Source organism: Hemitrygon akajei, unplaced genomic scaffold (assembly GCF_048418815.1).
Source record: "Hemitrygon akajei unplaced genomic scaffold, sHemAka1.3 Scf000127, whole genome shotgun sequence".
Lineage (NCBI taxonomy): Eukaryota > Metazoa > Chordata > Chondrichthyes > Myliobatiformes > Dasyatidae > Hemitrygon > Hemitrygon akajei.
The window spans coordinates 937,463-958,317 of NW_027332013.1; positions in this window are offsets into that span (position 1 = coordinate 937,463).

A 20,855-nucleotide genomic window follows, 5' to 3' on the forward strand; every position below is an offset into this window, starting at 1 on the left:
ATTACTGTGATCCGTCCCCTCTGGCCTGTCCTATCCGTGACCAAAGGGATTGTGGAGAGTAAATGTGGTACTCTGTCGAGTATCACTGTGATCCGTCCCGTCTGGCCTGCCTTATCCGGACCAAAGGGATTGTGGAGAGTCAATGTGGTACTCTGTCGAGTATCACTGTGATCCGTCCCCTCTGGCCTGCCCAGTCAGGGACCAAAGCAATTGTGGAGAGTAAATGTGGTACTCTGTGGATTATCACTGTGATCCGTCCCCTCTGGCCTGCCCTATCAGGGACCAAAGGGATTGTGGAGACTAAATGTGGTACTCTGTCGAGTATCACTGTGATCCGTCCCCTCTGGCATGCCCTATGCCGGACCAAAGGGATTGTGAAGAGTAAATGTGGTACTCTGTCGAGTATCACTGTGATGCGTCCCTTCTGGCCTGCTCAGTCAGGGACCAAAGCGATTGTGGAGAGTAAATGTGGTACTCTGTCGATTATCACTCTGATCCGTCCCCTCTGGCCTGCCCTATCCGGGACCAAACGGATTGTGGAGACTAAATGTGGTACTCTGTCGAGTATCACTGTGATCCGTCCACTCTGGCCTGCCCTACCCCGGACCAAAGCGATTGTGGAGAATAAATGTGGTACTCTGGCGAGTATCACTGTGATCCGTCCCCCCTGGCCTGCCCTATCTGGGACCAAAGGGATTGTGGAGAGTAAATGTGGTACTCTGTCGATTATCACTGTGTTCCGTCCCGTCTGGCCTGCCCTATCACGGACCAAAGGGATTGTGGAGAGTAAATGTGGTACACTGTCGAGTATCACTGCGATCCGTACCCTCTGGCCTGCCCTGTCAGGGACCAAAGGGATTGTGGAGAGTAAATGTGGTACTCTGGCGAGTATTACTGTGATCTGTCCCCTCTGGCCCGCCCTATCCGGGACCAAACGGATTGTGGAGAGCAAATGTGGTACTGTGTTAATTATTACTGTGATCCGTCCACTCTGGGCTGCCCTGTCAGGGACCAAAGGGATGGTGAAGAATAAATGTGGTACTCAGGCGTGTATTACTGTGATCTGTCCCTTCTGGCCTGCCCTCTCCGGGACCAAACGGACTGTGGAGAGCAAATGTGGTACTCTGTTGAGTATCACTGTGATCTGTCCCCTCTGGCCTGCCCTATCCGGGACCAAAGGGATTGTGGAAAGTAAATGTGGTACTCCGTCGAGTATCAAAGTGATCCATTCCCTCTGGGCTGCCCTATCCGGGACCAAAGGGATTGTGGAGAGTAAATGTGGTACTCTGTCGAGTATCACTGTGATCCGTACTCTCTGGCCTGCCCTGCCATGGACCAAAGGGATCGTGGAGAGCAAATGTGGTACTGTGTTAATTATTGCTGTGATCCGTCCCCTCTGGCCTGCCCTGTCAGCGACCAGTGGGATTGTGGAGAGTAAATATGGTACTCTGTCGAGTATCAGTGTGAGACGTCCCCTCTGGCCTGCCCAGTCAGGGACCAAAGCGATTGTGGAGAGTAAATCTGGTACTCTGTCGATTATCACTGAGATCCGTCCCCTCTGGCCTGTCCTATCCGGGACCAATGGGATTGTGGAGAGTAAATGTGGTACACTCTGTCGAGTATCACTGTGATCTGTCCCCTCTGGCCTGCCTTATCCGGGATCAAAGGGATTGTGGAGAGACAATGTGGTACTCTGACGAGTATCACTGTGATGCGTCCCCTCTGGCCTGCCCAGTCAGGGACCAAAGCGATTGTGGAGAGTAAATGTGGTACTCTGTCGATCATCACTCTGATCCGTCCCCTCTGGCCTGCGCTATCCGGGACCAAAGGGATTGTGGAGACTAAATGTGGTACTCTGTCGATTATCACTGTGATCCTTCCACTCTGGCCTGCCCTATCCCGGACCAAAGCGATTGTGGAGAGTAAATGTGGTACTCCGGCGAGTATCACTGTGATCTGTCCCCTCTGGCCTGCCCTATCCGGGACCAAACGGATTGTGGAGAGCAAATGTGGTACTGTGTTAATTATTGCTGTGATCCGTCCCCTCTGGCTTGCCCTATTGGGGACCAAAGGGATTGTGGAGAGTAAATGTGGTACTCTGTCGAGTATTACTGTGATCCGTCCCCTCTGGCCTGTCCTATCCGGGACCAAAGGGATGGTGGAGAGTAAATGCGGTACTCTGTCGAGTATCACTGTGATCTGTCCCCTCTGGCCTGCCTTATCCGGACCAAAGGGATTGTGGAGAGTCAATGTGGTACTCTGTCGAGTATCACTGTGATCCGTCCCCTCTGGCCTGCCCAGTCAGGGACCAAAGCAATTGTGGAGAGTAAATGTGGTACTCTGTCGATTATCACGGTGATCCGTCCCCTCTGGCCTGCCCTATCAGGGACCAAAGGGATTGTGGAGACTAAATGTGGTACTCTGTCGAGTATCACTGTGATCCGTCCCCTCTGGTCTGCCCTATCCCGGACCAAAGGGATTGTGGAGAGTAAATGTGGTACTCTGGCGAGTATTACTGTGATCCGTCCACCCTGGCCTGCCCTATCTGGGACCAAAGGATTGTGCAGAGTAAAAGTGGTACTCTGTCGAGTATCACTGTGATCCGTCCCCTCTGGCCTGTCCTATCCGGGACCAAAGGGATTGTGGAGACTAAATGTGGTACTCTGTCGAGTATCACTGTGATCCGTCCCCTCTGGTCTGCCCTATCCCGGACCAAAGGGATTGTGGAGAGTAAATGTGGTACTCTGGCGAGTATTACTGTGAACCGTCCACCCTGGCCTGCCCTCTCCCGGACCAAAGGGATTGTGAAGAGTAAATGTGGTACTCTGTCGGGTATCACTGTGATGCGTCCCTTCTGGCCTGCTCAGTCAGGGACCAAAGCGATTGTGGAGAGTAAATGTGGTACTCCGTCGAGTATCAAAGTGATCCATTCCCTCTGGGCTGCCCTATCCGGGACCAAAGGGATTGTGGAGAGTAAATGTGGTACTCTGTCGATTATCACTGTGATCCGTCCCCTCTGGCATGCCCTATCCCGGACCAAAGGGATTGTGAAGAGTAAATGTGGTACTCTGTCGAGTATCACTGTGATGCGTCCCTTCTGGCCTGCTCAGTCAGGGACCAAAGCGATTGTGGAGAGTAAATGTGGTACTCCGTCGAGTATCAAAGTGATCCATTCCCTCTGGGCTGCCCTATCCGGGACCAAAGGGATTGTGGAGAGTAAATGTGGTACTCTGTCGAGTATCACTGTGATCCGTACTCTCTGGCCTGCCCTGCAAAGGACCAAAGGGATCGTGGAGAGCAAATGTGGTACTGTGTTAATTATTGCTGTGATCCGTCCCCTCTGGCCTGCCCTGTCAGGGACCAAAGGGATTGTGGAGAGTAAATATGGTACTCTGTCGAGTATCAGTGTGAGACGTCCCCTCTGGCCTGCCCAGTCAGGGACCAAAGCGATTGTGGAGAGTAAATCTGGTACTCTGTCGATTATCACTGAGATCCGTCCCCTCTGGCCTGTCCTATCCGGGACCAAAGGGATTGTGGAGAGTAAATGTGGTACTCTGTCGAGTATCACTGTGATCTGTCCCCTCTGGCCTGCCTTATTCGGGATCAAAGGGATTGTGGAGAGACAATGTGGTACTCTGACGAGTATCACTGTGATGCGTCCCCTCTGGCCTGCCCAGTCAGGGACCAAAGCGATTGTGGTGAGTAAATGTGGTACTCTGTCGATTATCACTCTGATCCGTCCCCTCTGGCCTGCGCTATCCGGGACCAAAGGGATTGTGGAGACTAAATGTGGTACTCTGTCGAGTATCACTGTGATCCGTCCACTCTGGCCTGCCCTATCCCGGACCAAAGCGATTGTGGAGAGTAAATGTGGTACTCTGGCGAGTATCACTGTGATCTGTCCCCTCTGGCCTGCCCTATCCGGGACCAAACGGATTGTGGAGAGCAAATGTGGTACTGTGTTAATTATTGCTGTGATCCGTCCCCTCTGGCTTGCCCTATTGGGGACCAAAGGGATTGTGGAGAGTAAATGTTGTACTCTGTCGAGTATTACTGTTATCCGTACTCTCTGGCCTGCCCTGCCATGGACCAAAGGGATCGTGGAGAGCAAATGTGGTACTGTGTTAATTATTGCTGTGATCCGTCCCCTCTGGCCTGCCCTGTCAGGGACCAAAGGGATTGTGGAGAGTAAATATGGTACTCTGTAGAGTATCAGTGTGAGACGTCCCCTCTGGCCTGCCCAGTCAGGGACCAAAGCGATTGTGGAGAGTAAATCTGGTACTCTGTCGATTATCACTGAGATCCGTCCCCTCTGGCCTGTCATATCCGGGACCAAAGGGATTGTGGAGAGTAAATGTGGTACACTCTGTCGAGTATCACTGTGATCTGTCCCCTCTGGCCTGCCTTATCCGGGATCAAAGGGATTGTGGAGAGACAATGTGGTACTCTGACGAGTATCACTGTGATGCGTCCCCTCTGGCCTGCCCAGTCAGGGACCAAAGCGATTGTGGAGAGTAAATGTGGTAGTCTGTCGATTATCACTCTGATCCGTCCCCTCTGGCCTGCGCTATCCGGGACCAAAGGGATTGTGGAGACTAAATGTGGTACTCTGTCGAGTATCACTGTGATCCGTCCACTCTGGCCTGCCCTATCCCGGACCAAAGCGATTGTGGAGAGTAAATGTGGTACTCTGGCGAGTATCACTGTGATCTGTCCCCTCTGGCCTGCCCTATCCGGGACCAAACGGATTGTGGAGAGCAAATGTGTTACTGTGTTAATTATTGCTGTGATCCGTCCCCTCTGGCTTGCCCTATTGGGGACCAAAGGGATTGTGGAGAGTAAATGAGGTACTCTGTCGAGTATTACTGTGATCCGTCCCCTCTGGCCTGTCCTATCCGGGACCAAAGGGATGGTGGAGAGTAAATGCGGTACTCTGTCGAGTATCACTGTGATCTGTCCCCTCTGGCCTGCCTTATCCGGACCAAAGGGATTGTGGAGAGTCAATGTGGTACTCTGTCGAGTATCACTGTGATCCGTCCCCTCTGGCCTGCCCAGTCAGGGACCAAAGCAATTGTGGAGAGTAAATGTGGTACTCTGTCGAGTATCACTGTGATCCGTCCCCTCTGGCCTGCCCTATCCGGGACCAAACGGATTGTGGAGAGTAAATGTGGTACTCTGTCGAGTATCGCTGTGATCCGTCCCCTCTGGCCTGCCCTATCCGGGACCAAAGGGATTGTGGAGAGTAAATGTGGTACTCTGTCGAGTATCACTGTGATCCGTCCCCTCTGGCCTGCCCTATCCGGGACCAAAGGGATTGTGGAGAGTAAATGTGGTACTCTGTCGAGTATCACTGTGATCCGTCCCCTCTGGCCTGTCCTATCCGGGACCAAAGAGATTGTGGCGAGTCAATGTGGTACTCTGTCGAGTATCGCTGTGATCCGTCCCCTCTGGCCTGCCCTATCCGGGACCAAAGAGATTGTGGCGAGTCAATGTGGTACTCTGTCGAGTATCGCTGTGATCCGTCCCCTCTGGCCTGCCCTATCCGGGACCAAAGGGATTGTGGAGAGTAAATGTGGTACTCTGTCGAGTATCACTGTGATCCGTCCCCTCTGGCCTGTCCTATCCGGGACCAAAGAGATTGTGGCGAGTCAATGTGGTACTCTGTCGAGTATCACTGTGATCCGTCCCCTCTGGCCTGTCCTATCCGGGACCAAAGGGATTGTGGAGAGTAAATGTGGTACTCTGTCGAGTGTCAGTGTGAGACGTCCCCTCTGGCCTACGCAGTCAGGGACCAAAGCGATCGTGGAGAGTAAATCTGGTACTCTGTCGATTATCACTGTGATCCGACCCCTCTGGCCTGTCCTATCCGGGACCAAAGGGATTGTGGGGAGTAAATGTGGTACTCTGTCGAGTATCACTGTGATCCGTCCCCTCTGGCCTGTCCTATCCTGGACCAAAGGGATTGTGGAGAGTAAATGTGGTACTCTGTCGAGTATCACTGTGATCCGTCCCCTCTGGCATGCCCAGTCAGGGACCAAAGCGATTGTGGAGAGTAAATGTGGTACTCTGTCGATTATCACGCTGATCCGTCCCCTCTGGCCTGCCCTATCCGGGACCAAACGGATTGTGGAGAGTAAATGTGGTACTCTGTCGAGTATCACTGTGATCTGTCCCCTCTGGCCTGCCTTATCCGGGACCAAAGAGATTGTGGCGAGTCAATGTGGTACTCTGTCGAGTATCGCTGTGATCCGTCCCCTCTGGCCTACGCAGTCAGGGACCAAAGCGATTGTGGAGAGTAAATCTGGTACTCTGTCGATTATCACTGTGATCCGTCCCCTCTGGCCTGTCCTATCCGGGACCAAAGGGATTGTGGAGAGTAAATGTGGTACTCTGTCGAGTGTCAGTGTGAGACGTCCCCTCTGGCCTACGCAGTCAGGGACCAAAGCGATTGTGGAGAGTAAATCTGGTACTCTGTCGATTATCACTGTGATCCGTCCCCTCTGGCCTGTCCTATCCGGGACCAAAGGGATTGTGGAGAGTAAATGTGGTACTCTGTCGAGTATCACTGTGATCTGTCCCCTCTGGCCGGCCTTATCCGGGACCAAAGGGATTGTGGAGAGTCAATGTGGTACTCTGTCGAGTATCACTGTGATCCGTCCCCTCTGGCCTGCCCAGTCAGGGACCAAAACGATTGTGGAGAGTAAATGTGGTACTCTGTCGATTATCTCTCTGATCCGTCCCCTCTGGCCTGCCCTATCCGTGAACAAAGCGATAGTGGAGACTAAATGTGGTACTCTGTCGAGTATCACTGTGTTCCGTCCACTCTGGCCTGCCCTATCCCGGACCAAAGCGATTGTGGAGAGTAAATGTGGTACTCTGGCGAGTATCACTGTGATCTGTCCCCTCTGGCCTGCCCTATCCGGGACCAAACGGATTGTGGAGAGCAAATGTGTTACTGTGTTAATTATTGCTGTGATCCGCCCCTCTGGCTTGCCCAATTGGGGACCAAAGGGATTGTGGAGAGTAAATGTGGTACTCTGTCGAGTATTACTGTGATCCGTCCCCTCTGGCCTGTCCGATCCGGGACCAAAGGGATGGTGGAGAGTAAATGCGGTACTCTGTCGAGTATCACTGTGATCTGTCCCCTCTGGCCTGCCTTATCCGGACCAAAGGGATTGTGGAGAGTCAATGTGGTACTCTGTCGAGTATCACTGTGATCCGTCCCCTCTGGCCTGCCCAGTCAGGGACCAAAGCAATTGTGGAGAGTAAATGTGGTACTCTGTCGATTATCACGGTGATCCGTCCCCTCTGGCCTGCCCTATCAGGGACCAAAGGGATTGTGGAGACTAAATGTGGTACTCTGTCGAGTATCACTGTGATCCGTCCCCTCTGGTCTGCCCTATCCCGGACCAAAGGGATTGTGGAGAGTAAATGTGGTACTTTGGCGAGTATTACTGTGATCCGTCCACCCTGGCCTGCCCTATCTGGGACCAAAGGATTGTGGAGAGTAAAAGTGGTACTCTGTCGAGTATCACTGTGATCCGTCCCCTCTGGCCTGTCCTATCCGGGACCAAAGGGATTGTGGAGACTAAATGTGGTACTCTGTCGAGTATCACTGTGATCCGTCCCCTCTGGTCTGCCCTATCCCGGACCAAAGGGATTGTGGAGAGTAAATGTGGTACTCTGGCGAGTATTACTGTGATCCGTCCACCCTGGCCTGCCCTATCCCGGACCAAAGGGATTGTGAAGAGTAAATGTGGTACTCTGTCGAGTATCACTGTGATGCGTCCCTTCTGGCCTGCTCAGTCAGGGACCAAAGCGATTGTGGAGAGTAAATGTGGTACTCCGTCGAGTATCAAAGTGATCCATTCCCTCTGGGCTGCCCTATCCGGGACCAAAGGGATTGTGGAGAGTAAATGTGGAACTCTGTCGATTATCACTGTGATCCGTCCCCTCTGGCATGCCCTATCCCGGACCAAAGGGATTGTGAAGAGTAAATGTGGTACTCTGTCGAGTATCACTGTGATGCGTCCCTTCTGGCCTGCTCAGTCAGGGACCAAAGCGATTGTGGAGAGTAAATGTGGAACTCCGTCGAGTATCAAAGTGATCCATTCCCTCTGGGCTGCCCTATCCGGGACCAAAGGGATTGTGGAGAGTAAATGTGGTACTCTGTCGATTATCACTGTGATCTGTCCCCTCTGGCCTGCCCTATCCGGGACCAAACGGATTGTGGAGAGCAAATGTGGTACTGTGTTAATTATTGCTGTGATCCGTCCCCTCTGGCTTGCCCTATTGGGGACCAAAGGGATTGTGGAGAGTAAATGTGGTACTCTGTCGAGTATTACTGTGATCCGTACTCTCTGGCCTGCCCTGCCATGGACCAAAGGGATCGTGGAGAGCAAATGTGGTACTGTGTTAATTATTGCTGTGATCCGTCCCCTCTGGCCTGCCCTGTCAGGGACCAAAGGGATTGTGGAGAGTAAATATGGTACTCTGTCGAGTATCAGTGTGAGACGTCCCCTCTGGCCTGCCCAGTCAGGGACCAAAGCGATTGTGGAGAGTAAATCTGGTACTCTGTCGATTATCACTGAGATCCGTCCCCTCTGGCCTGTCCTATCCGGGACCAAAGGGATTGTGGAGAGTAAATGTGGTACACTCTGTCGAGTATCACTGTGATCTGTCCCCTCTGGCCTGCCTTATCCGGGATCAAAGGGATTGTGGAGAGACAATGTGGTACTCTGACGAGTATCACTGTGATGCGTCCCCTCTGGCCTGCCCAGTCAGGGACCAAAGCGATTGTGGAGAGTAAATGTGGTAGTCTGTCGATTATCACTCTGATCCGTCCCCTCTGGCCTGCGCTATCCGGGACCAAAGGGATTGTGGAGACTAAATGTGGTACTCTGTCGAGTATCACTGTGATCCGTCCACTCTGGCCTGCTCTATCCCGGACCAAAGCGATTGTGGAGAGTAAATGTGGTACTCTGGCGAGTATCACTGTGATCTGTCCCCTCTGGCCTGCCCTATCCGGGACCAAACGGATTGTGGAGAGCAAATGTGGTACTGTGTTAATTATTGCTGTGATCCGTCCCCTCTGGCTTGCCCTATTGGGGACCAAAGGGATTGTGGAGAGTAAATGTGGTACTCTGTCGAGTATTACTGTGATCCGTCCCCTCTGGCCTGTCCTATCCGGGACCAAAGGGATGGTGGAGAGTAAATGCGGTACTCTGTCGAGTATCACTGTGATCTGTCCCCTCTGGCCTGCCTTATCCGGACCAAAGGGATTGTGGAGAGTCAATGTGGTACTCTGTCGAGTATCACTGTGATCCGTCCCCTCTGGCCTGCCCAGTCAGGGACCAATGCAATTGTGGAGAGTAAATGTGGTACTCTGTCGATTATCACGGTGATCCGTCCCCTCTGGCCTGCCCTATCAGGGACCAAAGGGATTGTGGAGACTAAATGTGGTACTCTGTCGAGTATCACTGTGATCCGTCCCCTCTGGTCTGCCCTATCCCGGACCAAAGGGATTGTGGAGAGTAAATGTGGTACTCTTTCGAGTATCACTGTGATCCGTCCCCACTGGCATGCCCAGTCAGGGACCAAAGCGATTGTGGAGACTAAATGTGGTACTCTGTCGAGTATCACTGTGATCCGTCCCCTCTGGTCTGCCCTATCCCGGACCAAAGGGATTGTGGAGAGTAAATGTGGTACTCTGTCGAGTATCACTGTGATCCGTCCCCACTGGCATGCCCAGTCAGGGACCAAAGCGATTGTGGAGAGTAAATGTGGTACTCTGTCGATTATCACGCTGATCCGTCCCCTCTGGCCTGCCCTATCCGGGACCAAACGGATTGTGGAGAGCAAATGTGGTACTGTGTTAATTATTGCTGTGATCCGTCCCCTCTGGCTTGCCCTATTGGGGACCAAAGGGATTGTGGAGAGTAAATGTGGTACTCTGTCGAGTATTACTGTGATCCGTCCCCTCTGGCCTGTCCTATCCGGGACCAAAGGGATGGTGGAGAGTAAATGCGGTACTCTGTCGAGTATCACTGTGATCTGTCCCCTCTGGCCTGCCTTATCCGGACCAAAGGGATTGTGGAGAGTCAATGTGGTACTCTGTCGAGTATCACTGTGATCCGTCCCCTCTGGCCTGCCCAGTCAGGGACCAAAGCAATTGTGGAGAGTAAATGTGGTACTCTGTCGATTATCACGGTGATCCGTCCCCTCTGGCCTGCCCTATCAGGGACCAAAGGGATTGTGGAGACTAAATGTGGTACTCTGTCGAGTATCACTGTGATCCGTCCCCTCTGGTCTGCCCTATCCTGGACCAAAGGGATTGTGGAGAGTAAATGTGGTACTCTGTCGAGTATCACTGTGATCCGTCCCCACTGGCATGCCCAGTCAGGGACCAAAGCGATTGTGGAGACTAAATGTGGTACTCTGTCGAGTATCACTGTGATCCGTCCCCTCTGGTCTGCCCTATCCCGGACCAAAGGGATTGTGGAGAGTAAATGTGGTACTCTGTCGAGTATCACTGTGATCCGTCCCCTCTGGCCTGTCCTATCCGGGAACAAAGGGATTGTGGAGAGTAAATGTGGTACTCTGTCGAGTGTCAGTGTGAGACGTCCCCTCTGGCCTGCGCAGTCAGGGACCAAAGCGATTGTGGAGAGTAAATCTGGTACTCTGTCGATTATCACTGTGATCCGTCCCCTCTGGCCTGTCCTATCCGGGAACAAAGGGATTGTGGAGAGTAAATGTGGTACTCTGTCGAGTATCACTGTGATCTGTCCCCTCTGGCCTGCCTTTTCCGGGACCAAAGGGATTGTGGATGGTCAATGTAGTACTCTGTCGAGTATCACTGCGATCCGTCCCCTCTGGCCAGCCCAGTCAGGGACCAAAACGATTGTGGAGAGTAAATGTGGTACTCTGTCGATTATCTCTCTGATCCGTCCCCTCTGGCCTGCCCTATCCGTGAACAAAGCGATAGTGGAGACTAAATGTGGTACTCTGTCGAGTATCACTGTGTTCCGTCCACTCTGGCCTGCCCTATCCCGGACCAAGGCGATTGTGGAGAGTAAATGTGGTACTCTGTCGAGTATCACTGTGATCCGTCCCCTCAGGCCTGCCCTATCCGGGACCAAAGGGATTGTGGAGAATAAATGTGGTTCTCTGTCGAGTATCACTGTGATCCGTCCCCCCTGGCCTGCCCTATCTGGGACCAAAGGGATTGTGGCGAGTAAATGTGGTACTCTGTCGATGATCACTGTGATCCGTCCCCTCTGGCTTGCCCTATCCCGGACCAAAGGGATTGTGGAGAGTAAATGTGGTACACTGTCGAGTATCACTGCGATCCATACCCTCTGGCCTGCCCTGTCAGGGACCAGAGGGATTGTGGAGAGTAAATGTGGTACTCTGGCGAGTATTACTGTGATCTGTCCCCTCTGGCCTGCCCTATCCGGGAGCAAACGGATTGTGGAGAGCAAATGTGGTACTGTGCTAATTATTACTGTGATCCGTCCCCTCTGGCCTGCCCTGTCAGGGAACAAAGGGATTGTGAAGAATAAATGTGGTACTCTGTCGAGTATCACTGTGAGCCGTCCCCCCTGGCCTGCCCTATCTGGGACCAAAGGGATAGTGGAGTGTAAATGTGGTATACTGGCGAGTATTACTGTGATCTGTCCACTCTGGCCTGCCCTCTCCGGGACCAAACGGATTGTGGAGAGCAAATGTGGTACTCCGTCGAGTATCAATGTGATCCATTCCCTCTGGGCTGCCCTATCCGGGACCAAAGGGATTGTGGGGAGTAAATGTGGTACTCTGTCGAGTATTACTGTGATCCGTCCCCTCTGGCCTGTCCTATCCGGGACCAAAGGGAATATGGAGAGTAAATGTGTTACCCTGTCGGGTATTACTGTGATCCGTCCCCTCTGGCCTGTCCTATCCTGGACCAAAGGGATTGTGGAGAGTAAATGTGTTACTCTGTCGGGTATTACTGTGATCCGTCCCCTCTGGCCTGTCCTATCCGGGACCAAAGGAATTGTGAAGAGTCAATGTGGTACTCTGTCGAGTATCACTGTGATCCGTCCCCTCTGGCCTGCCCTATCCCGGGCCAAAGGGATTGTGGAGAGTAAATGTGGTACTCTGTCGAGTATCACTGTGAGCCATCCCCTCTGGCCTGCCCTATCCGGGACCAAAAGTATTGTGGAGAATAAATGTAGTACTCTATCGAGTATCACTGTGAGCCGTCTCCCCTGGCCTGCCCTATCTGGGACCAAAGGGATAGTGGAGAGTAAATGTGGTACTCTGGCGACTATTAATGTGACCTGTCCACTCTGGCCTGCCCTATCCGGGACCAAACGGATTGTGGAGAGCAAATGTGGTACTCTGTCGAGTATTGCTGTGATCCGTCACCTCTGGCCTGCCGTATCCGGGACCAAACGGATTGTGGAGAGCAAATGAGGTACTTTTCGAGTATCACTGTATTCTGTCCACTCTGGCCTGCCCTATCCGGGACCAAAGGGATTGTGGAGAATAAATGTGGTTCTCTGTCGAGTATCACTGTGAGCCGTCCCCCCTGGCCTGCCCTATCTGGGACCAAAGGGATTGTGGAGAGTAAATGTGGTACTCTGTCGATTATCACTGTGATCCGTCCTCTCTGGCCTGCCCTATCCCGGACCAAAGGGATTGTGGAGAGTAAATGTGGTACTCTGTCGAGTATCACTGCGATCCGTACCCTCTGGCCTGCCCTGTCAGGGACCAAAGGGATTGTGGAGAGTAAATGTGGTACTCTGGCGAGTATTACTGTGATCTGTCGCCTCTGGCCTGCCCTATCCCGGACCAAACGGATTGTGGAGAGCAAATGTGGTACTGTGTTAATTATTACTTTGATCCGTCCCCTCTGGCCTGCCCTGTCAGAGACCAAAGGGATTGTGGAGTGCAAATGTGGCACTCTGTCAAGTATCACTGTGATCCGTCCCCTCTGGCCTGCCCTATCCCGGACCAAAGGGATTGTGGAGAGTAAATGTGATACCCTGGCGAGTATTACTGTGAGCGGTCCCCCCTAGCCTGCCCTATCTGGGACCAAAGGGATAGTGGAGTGTAAATGTGGTACTCTGGCGAGTATTACTGTGATCCGTCCCCTCTGGCCTGCCCTATCCGGGACAAAAGGTATTGTGTAGAGTAAATGTGATACTCTGGCGAGTATCACTGTGATCCGTCCCCTCTGGTCTGCCCTATCCCGGACCAAAGGGATTGTGGAGAGTAAATGTGGTACTCTGTCGAGTATCACTGTGATCCGTCCCCTCTGGTCTGCCCTATCCCGGACCAAAGGGATTGTGGAGAGTAAATGTGGTACTCTGTCGAGTATCACTGTGATCCGTCCCCTCTGGCCTGTCCTATCCGGGAACAAAGGGATTGTGGAGAGTAAATGTGGTACTCTGTCGAGTGTCAGTGTGAGACGTCCCCTCTGGCCTGCGCAGTCAGGGACCAAAGCGATTGTGGAGAGTAAATCTGGTACTCTGTCGATTATCACTGTGATCCGTCCCCTCTGGCCTGTCCTATCCGGGAACAAAGGGATTGTGGAGAGTAAATGTGGTACTCTGTCGAGTATCACTGTGATCTGTCCCCTCTGGCCTGCCTTTTCCGGGACCAAAGGGATTGTGGATGGTCAATGTAGTACTCTGTCGAGTATCACTGCGATCCGTCCCCTCTGGCCTGCCCAGTCAGGGACCAAAACGATTGTGGAGAGTAAATGTGGTACTGTGTCGATTATCTCTCTGATCCGTCCCCTCTGGCCTGCCCTATCCGTGAACAAAGCGATAGTGGAGACTAAATGTGGTACTCTGTCGAGTATCACTGTGTTCCGTCCACTCTGGCCTGCCCTATCCCGGACCAAGGCGATTGTGGAGAGTAAATGGGGTACTCTGTCGAGTATCACTGTGATCCGTCCCCTCAGGCCTGCCCTATCCGGGACCAAAGGGATTGTGGAGAATAAATGTGGTTCTCTGTCGAGTATCACTGTGATCCGTCCCCCCTGGCCTGCCCTATCTGGGACCAAAGGGATTGTGGCGAGTAAATGTGGTACTCTGTCGATGATCACTGTGATCCGTCCCCTCTGGCTTGCCCTATCCCGGACCAAAGGGATTGTGGAGAGTAAATGTGGTACACTGTCGAGTATCACTGCGATCCATACACTCTGGCCTGCCCTGTCAGGGACCAGAGGGATTGTGGAGAGTAAATGTGGTACTCTGGCGAGTATTACTGTGATCTGTCCCCTCTGGCCTGCCCTATCCGGGAGCAAACGGATTGTGGAGAGCAAATGTGGTACTGTGCTAATTATTACTGTGATCCGTCCCCTCTGGCCTGCCCTGTCAGGGAACAAAGGGATTGTGAAGAATAAATGTGGTACTCTGTCGAGTATCACTGTGAGCCGTCCCCCCTGGCCTGCCCTATCTGGGACCAAAGGGATAGTGGAGTGTAAATGTGGTATACTGGCGAGTATTACTGTGATCTGTCCACTCTGGCCTGCCCTCTCCGGGACCAAACGGATTGTGGAGAGCAAATGTGGTACTCCGTCGAGTATCAATGTGATCCATTCCCTCTGGGCTGCCCTATCCGGGACCAAAGGGATTGTGGGGAGTAAATGTGGTACTCTGTCGAGTATTACTGTGATCCGTCCCCTCTGGCCTGTCCTATCCGGGACCAAAGGGAATATGGAGAGTAAATGTGTTACCCTGTCGGGTATTACTGTGATCCGTCCCCTCTGGCCTGTCCTATCCTGGACCAAAGGGATTGTGGAGAGTAAATGTGTTACTCTGTCGGGTATTACTGTGATCCGTCCCCTCTGGCCTGTCCTATCCGGGACCAAAGGAATTGTGAAGAGTCAATGTGGTACTCTGTCGAGTATCACTGTGATCCGTCCCCTCTGGCCTGCCCTATCCCGGGCCAAAGGGATTGTGGAGAGTAAATGTGGTACTCTGTCGAGTATCACTGTGAGCCATCCCCTCTGGCCTGCCCTATCCGGGACCAAAAGTATTGTGGAGAATAAATGTAGTACTCTATCGAGTATCACTGTGAGCCGTCTCCCCTGGCCTGCCCTATCTGGGACCAAAGGGATAGTGGAGAGTAAATGTGGTACTCTGGCGACTATTAATGTGACCTGTCCACTCTGGCCTGCCCTATCCGGGACCAAACGGATTGTGGAGAGCAAATGTGGTACTCTGTCGAGTATTGCTGTGATCCGTCACCTCTGGCCTGCCGTATCCGGGACCAAACGGATTGTGGAGAGCAAATGAGGTACTTTTCGAGTATCACTGTATTCTGTCCACTCTGGCCTGCCCTATCCGGGACCAAAGGGATTGTGGAGAATAAATGTGGTTCTCTGTCGAGTATCACTGTGAGCCGTCCCCCCTGGCCTGCCCTATCTGGGACCAAAGGGATTGTGGAGAGTAAATGTGGTACTCTGTCGATTATCACTGTGATCCGTCCCCTCTGGCCTGCCCTATCCCGGACCAAAGGGATTGTGGAGAGTAAATGTGGTACTCTGTCGAGTATCACTGCGATCCGTACCCTCTGGCCTGCCCTGTCAGGGACCAAAGGGATTGTGGAGAGTAAATGTGGTACTCTGGCGAGTATTACTGTGATCTGTCGCCTCTGGCCTGCCCTATCCCGGACCAAACGGATTGTGGAGAGCAAATGTGGTACTGTGTTAATTATTACTTTGATCCGTCCCCTCTGGCCTGCCCTGTCAGAGACCAAAGGGATTGTGGAGTGCAAATGTGGCACTCTGTCAAGTATCACTGTGATCCGTCCCCTCTGGCCTGCCCTATCCCGGACCAAAGGGATTGTGGAGAGTAAATGTGATACCCTGGCGAGTATTACTGTGAGCGGTCCCCCCTAGCCTGCCCTATCTGGGACCAAAGGGATAGTGGAGTGTAAATGTGGTACTCTGGCGAGTATTACTGTGATCCGTCCCCTCTGGCCTGCCCTATCCGGGACAAAAGGTATTGTGTAGAGTAAATGTGATACTCTGGCGAGTATCACTGTGATCCGTCCCCTCTGGTCTGCCCTATCCCGGACCAAAGGGATTGTGGAGAGTAAATGTGGTACTCTGTCGAGTATCACTGTGATCCGTCCCCACTGGCATGCCCAGTCAGGGACCAAAGCGATTGTGGAGAGTAATTGTGGTACTCTGTCGATTATCACGCTGATCCGTCCCCTCTGGCCTGCCCTATCCGGGACCAAACGGATTGTGGAGAGTAAATGTGGTACTCTGTCGAGTATCCTTGTGATCTGTACCCTCTGGCCTGTCCTATCCGGGACCAAAGAGATTGTGGCGAGTCAATGTGGTACTCTGTCGAGTATCGCTGTGATCCGTCCCCTCTGGCCTGCACTATCCGGGACCAAACGGATTGTGGAGAGCAAATGTGGTAGTGTGTTAATTATTACTGTGATCTGTCCCCTCTAGCCTGTCCTATCCGGGACCAAAGGGATTGTGGAGAGTAAATGTGGTACTCTGTCGAGTGTCAGTGTGAGACGTCCCCTCTGGCCTGCGCAGTCAGGGACCAAAGCGATTGTGGAGAGTAAATCTGGTACTCTTTAGATTATCACTGTGATCCGTCCCCTCTGGCCTGTCCTATCCGGGACCAAAGGGATTGTGGAGAGTAAATGTGGTACTCTGTCGAGTATCACTGTGATCTGTCCCCTCTGGCCTGCCTTATGCGGGACCAAAGGGATTGTGGAGAGTAAATGTGGTACTCTGTCGAGTATTACTGTGATCCGTCCCCTCTGGCCTGTCCTATCCGGGACCAAAGGGAATGTGGAGAGTAAATGTGTTACCCTGTCGGGTATTACTGTGATCCGTCCCCTCTGGCCTGTCCTATCCTGGACCAAAGGGATTGTGGAGAGTAAATGTGTTACTCTGTCGGGTATTACTGTGATCCGTCCCCTCTGGCCTGTCCTATCCGGGACCAAAGGAATTGTGAAGAGTCAATGTGGTACTCTGTCGAGTATCACTGTGATCCGTCCCCTCTGGCCTGCCCTATCCCGGGCCAAAGGGATTGTGGAGAGTAAATGTGGTACTCTGTCGAGTATCACTGTGAGCCATCCCCTCTGGCCTGCCCTATCCGGGACCAAAAGTATTGTGGAGAATAAATGTAGTACTCTATCGATTATCACTGTGAGCCGTCTCCCCTGGCCTGCCCTATCTAGGACCAAAGGGATAGTGGAGAGTAAATGTGGTACTCTGGCGACTATTAATGTGACCTGTCCACTCTGGCCTGCCCTATCCGGGACCAAACGGATTGTGGAGAGCAAATGTGGTACTCTGTCGAGTATTGCTGTGATCCGTCACCTCTGGCCTGCCGTATCCGGGACCAAACGGATTGTGGAGAGCAAATGAGGTACTTTTCGAGTATCACTGTATTCTGTCCACTCTGGCCTGCCCTATCCGGGACCAAAGGGATTGTGGAGAATAAATGTGGTTCTCTGTCGAGTATCACTGTGAGCCGTCCCCCCTGGCCTGCCCTATCTGGGACCAAAGGGATTGTGGAGAGTAAATGTGGTACTCTGTCGATTATCGCTGTGATCCGTCCCCTCTGGCCTGCCCTATCCCGGACCAAAGGGATTGTGGAGAGTAAATGTGGTACTCTGTCGAGTATCACTGCGATCCGTACCCTCTGGCCTGCCCTGTCAGGGACCAAAGGGATTGTGGAGAGTAAATGTGGTACTCTGGCGAGTATTACTGTGATCTGTCGCCTCTGGCCTGCCCTATCCGGGACCAAACGGATTGTGGAGAGCAAATGTGGTACTGTGTTAATTATTACTTTGATCCGTCCCCTCTGGCCTGCCCTGTCAGAGACCAAAGGGATTGTGGAGTGCAAATGTGGCACTCTGTCAAGTATCACTGTGATCCGTCCCCTCTGGCCTGCCCTATCCCGGACCAAAGGGATTGTGGAGAGTAAATGTGATACCCTGGCGAGTATTACTGTGAGCGGTCCCCCCTAGCCTGCCCTATCTGGGACCAAAGGGATAGTGGAGTGTAAATGTGGTACTCTGGCGAGTATTACTGTGATCCGTCCCCTCTGGCCTGCCCTATCCGGGACAAAAGGTATTGTGTAGAGTAAATGTGATACTCTGGCGAGTATCACTGTGATCCGTCCCCTCTGGTCTGCCCTATCCCGGACCAAAGGGATTGTGGAGAGTAAATGTGGTACTCTGTCGAGTATCACTGTGATCCGTCCCCACTGCATGCCCACTCAGGGACCAAAGCGATTGTGGAGAGTAAATGTGGTACTCTGTCGATTATCACGCTGATCCGTCCCCTCTGGCCTGCCCTATCCGGGACCAAACGGATTGTGGAGAGTAAATGTGGTACTCTGTCGAGTATCACTGTGATCTGTCCCCTCTGGCCTGCCTTATCCGGGACCAAAGAGATTGTGGAGAGTAAATGTGGTACTCTGTCGAGTATCACTGTGATCCGTCCCCTCTGGCCTGCCCTATCCGGGACCAAACGGATTGTGGAGAGCAAATGTGGTAGTGTGTTAATTATTACTGTGATCTGTCCCCTCTAGCCTGTCCTATCCGGGACCAAAGGGATTGTGGAGAGTAAATGTGGTACTCTGTCGAGTGTCAGTGTGAGACGTCCCCTCTGGCCTGCGCAGTCAGGGACCAAAGCGATTGTGGAGAGTAAATCTGGTACTCTGTCGATTATCACTGTGATCCGTCCCCTCTGGCCTGTCCTATCCGGGACCAAAGGGATTGTGGAGAGTAAATGTGGTACTCTGTCGAGTATCACTGTGATCTGTCCCCTCTGGCCTGCCTTATCCGGGACCAAAGGGATTGTGGAGAGTCAATGTGGTACTCTGTCGAGTGTCACTGTGATCCGTCCCCTCTGGCCTGCCCAGTCAGGGACCAAAACGATTGTGGAGAGTAAATGTGGTACTCTGTCGATTATCTCCCTGATCCGTCCCCTCTGGCCTGCCCTATCCGTGAGCAAAGCGACAGTGGAGACTAAATGTGGTACTCTGTCGAGTATCACTGTGTTCCGTCCACTCTGGCCTGCCCTATCCGGGACCAAAGGGATTGTGGAGAATAAATGTGGTTCTCTGTCGAGTATCACTGTGAGCCGTCCCCCCTGGACTGCCCTATCTGGGACCAAAGGGATTGTGGAGAGTAAATGTGGTACTCTGTCAAGTATCACTGTGATCCGTCCCCTCTGGCCTGCCCTATCCGGGACCAAAGGGATTGTGGAGAGTACATGTGATACTCTGGCGAGTATTACTGCGATCTGTCCCCTCTGGCCTGCCGTATCCGGGACCAAACGGATTGTGGAAAGCAAATGTGGTACTTTGTCGAGTATCACTAAGATCCGTCCCCTCTGGCCTGCCCTATCCGGGATCAAAGGGATTGTGGAGAGTAAATGTGTTACTCTGTCGGGTATTACTGTGATCCGTCCCCTCTGGCCTGTCCTATCCGGGACCAAAGGGATTGTGAAGATTCAATGTGGTACTCTGTCGAGTATCACTGTGATCCTTCCCCTCTGGCTTGCCCTATCCCGGGCCAAAGGGATTGTGGAGAGTAAATGTCGTACTCTGTCGAGTATCACTGTGAGCCATCCCCTCTGGCTTGCCCTATCCCGGGCCAAAGGGATTGTGGAGAGTAAATGTGGTACTCTGTCGAGTATCACTGTGAGCCATCCCCTCTGGCCAGCCCTATACGGGACCAAAAGGATTGTGGAAAATAAATGTGGTACTCTGTCGAGAATCACTGTGATCCGTCCCCCCTGGCCTGCCCAGTCAGGGACCAAAGCGATTGTGGAGAGTAAATGTAGTACTCTGTCGATTATCACTGTGATCCTTCCCCTGTAGCCTGCCCTACCCAGGACCAAATGGGATTGTGGAGAGTAAATGTGGTACTCTGTCGAGTATCACTGTGAGCCGTCCCCTCTGGCCTGCCCTATCCGGGACCAAAAGAATTGTGGAGAATAAATGTAGTACTGTGTCGAGTATCACTGTGATCCATCCCCTCTGTCCTGCCCTATCCGGGACCAAAGGTATAGCGGAGAGTAAATGTGGTACTCTGTCGAGTATCACTGTGATCCGTCCGCCCTGGCCTGCCCTATCTGGGACCAAATTGATTGTGGAGAGTAAATGTTGTACTCTGTCGAGTATCAGTGTGAGCCGTCCCCTCTGGCCTGCCCTATCCGGGACCAAAGGGAGTGTGGAGAATAAATGTGGTACTCTATCGAGTATCACTGTGAGCCGTCCCCCCTGGCCTGCCCTATCTGGGACCAAAGGGATAGTGGAGAGTAAATGTGGTACTCTGGCGAGTATTACTGTGATCTGTCCCCTCTGGCCTGCCCTATCCGGGACCAAACGGATAGTGGAGAGTAAATGTGGTACTCTGTCGAGTATCACTGTGATCTGTCCCCTCTGGCCTGCCTTATCCGGGACCAAAGAGATTGTGGCGAGTCAATGTGGTACTCTGTCGAGTATCGCTGTGATCCGTCCCCTCTGGCCTGCCAAGTCAGGGACCAAAACGACTGTGGAGAGTAAATGTGGTACTCTGTCGATTATCACTCTGATCCGTCCCCTCAGGCCTGACCTCTCCGGGACCAAACGGATTGTGGAGAGCAAATGTGGTACTGTGTTAATTATTACTGTGATCTGTCCCCTCTAGCCTGTCTTATCCGGGACCAAAGGGATTGTGGAGAGTAAATGTGGTACTCTGTCGAGTGTCAGTGTGAGACGTCCCCTCTGGCCTGCGCAGTCAGGGACCAAAGCGATTGTGGAGAGTAAATCTGGTACTCTGTCGATTAACACTGTGATCCGTCCCCTCTGGCCTGTCCTATCCGGGACCAA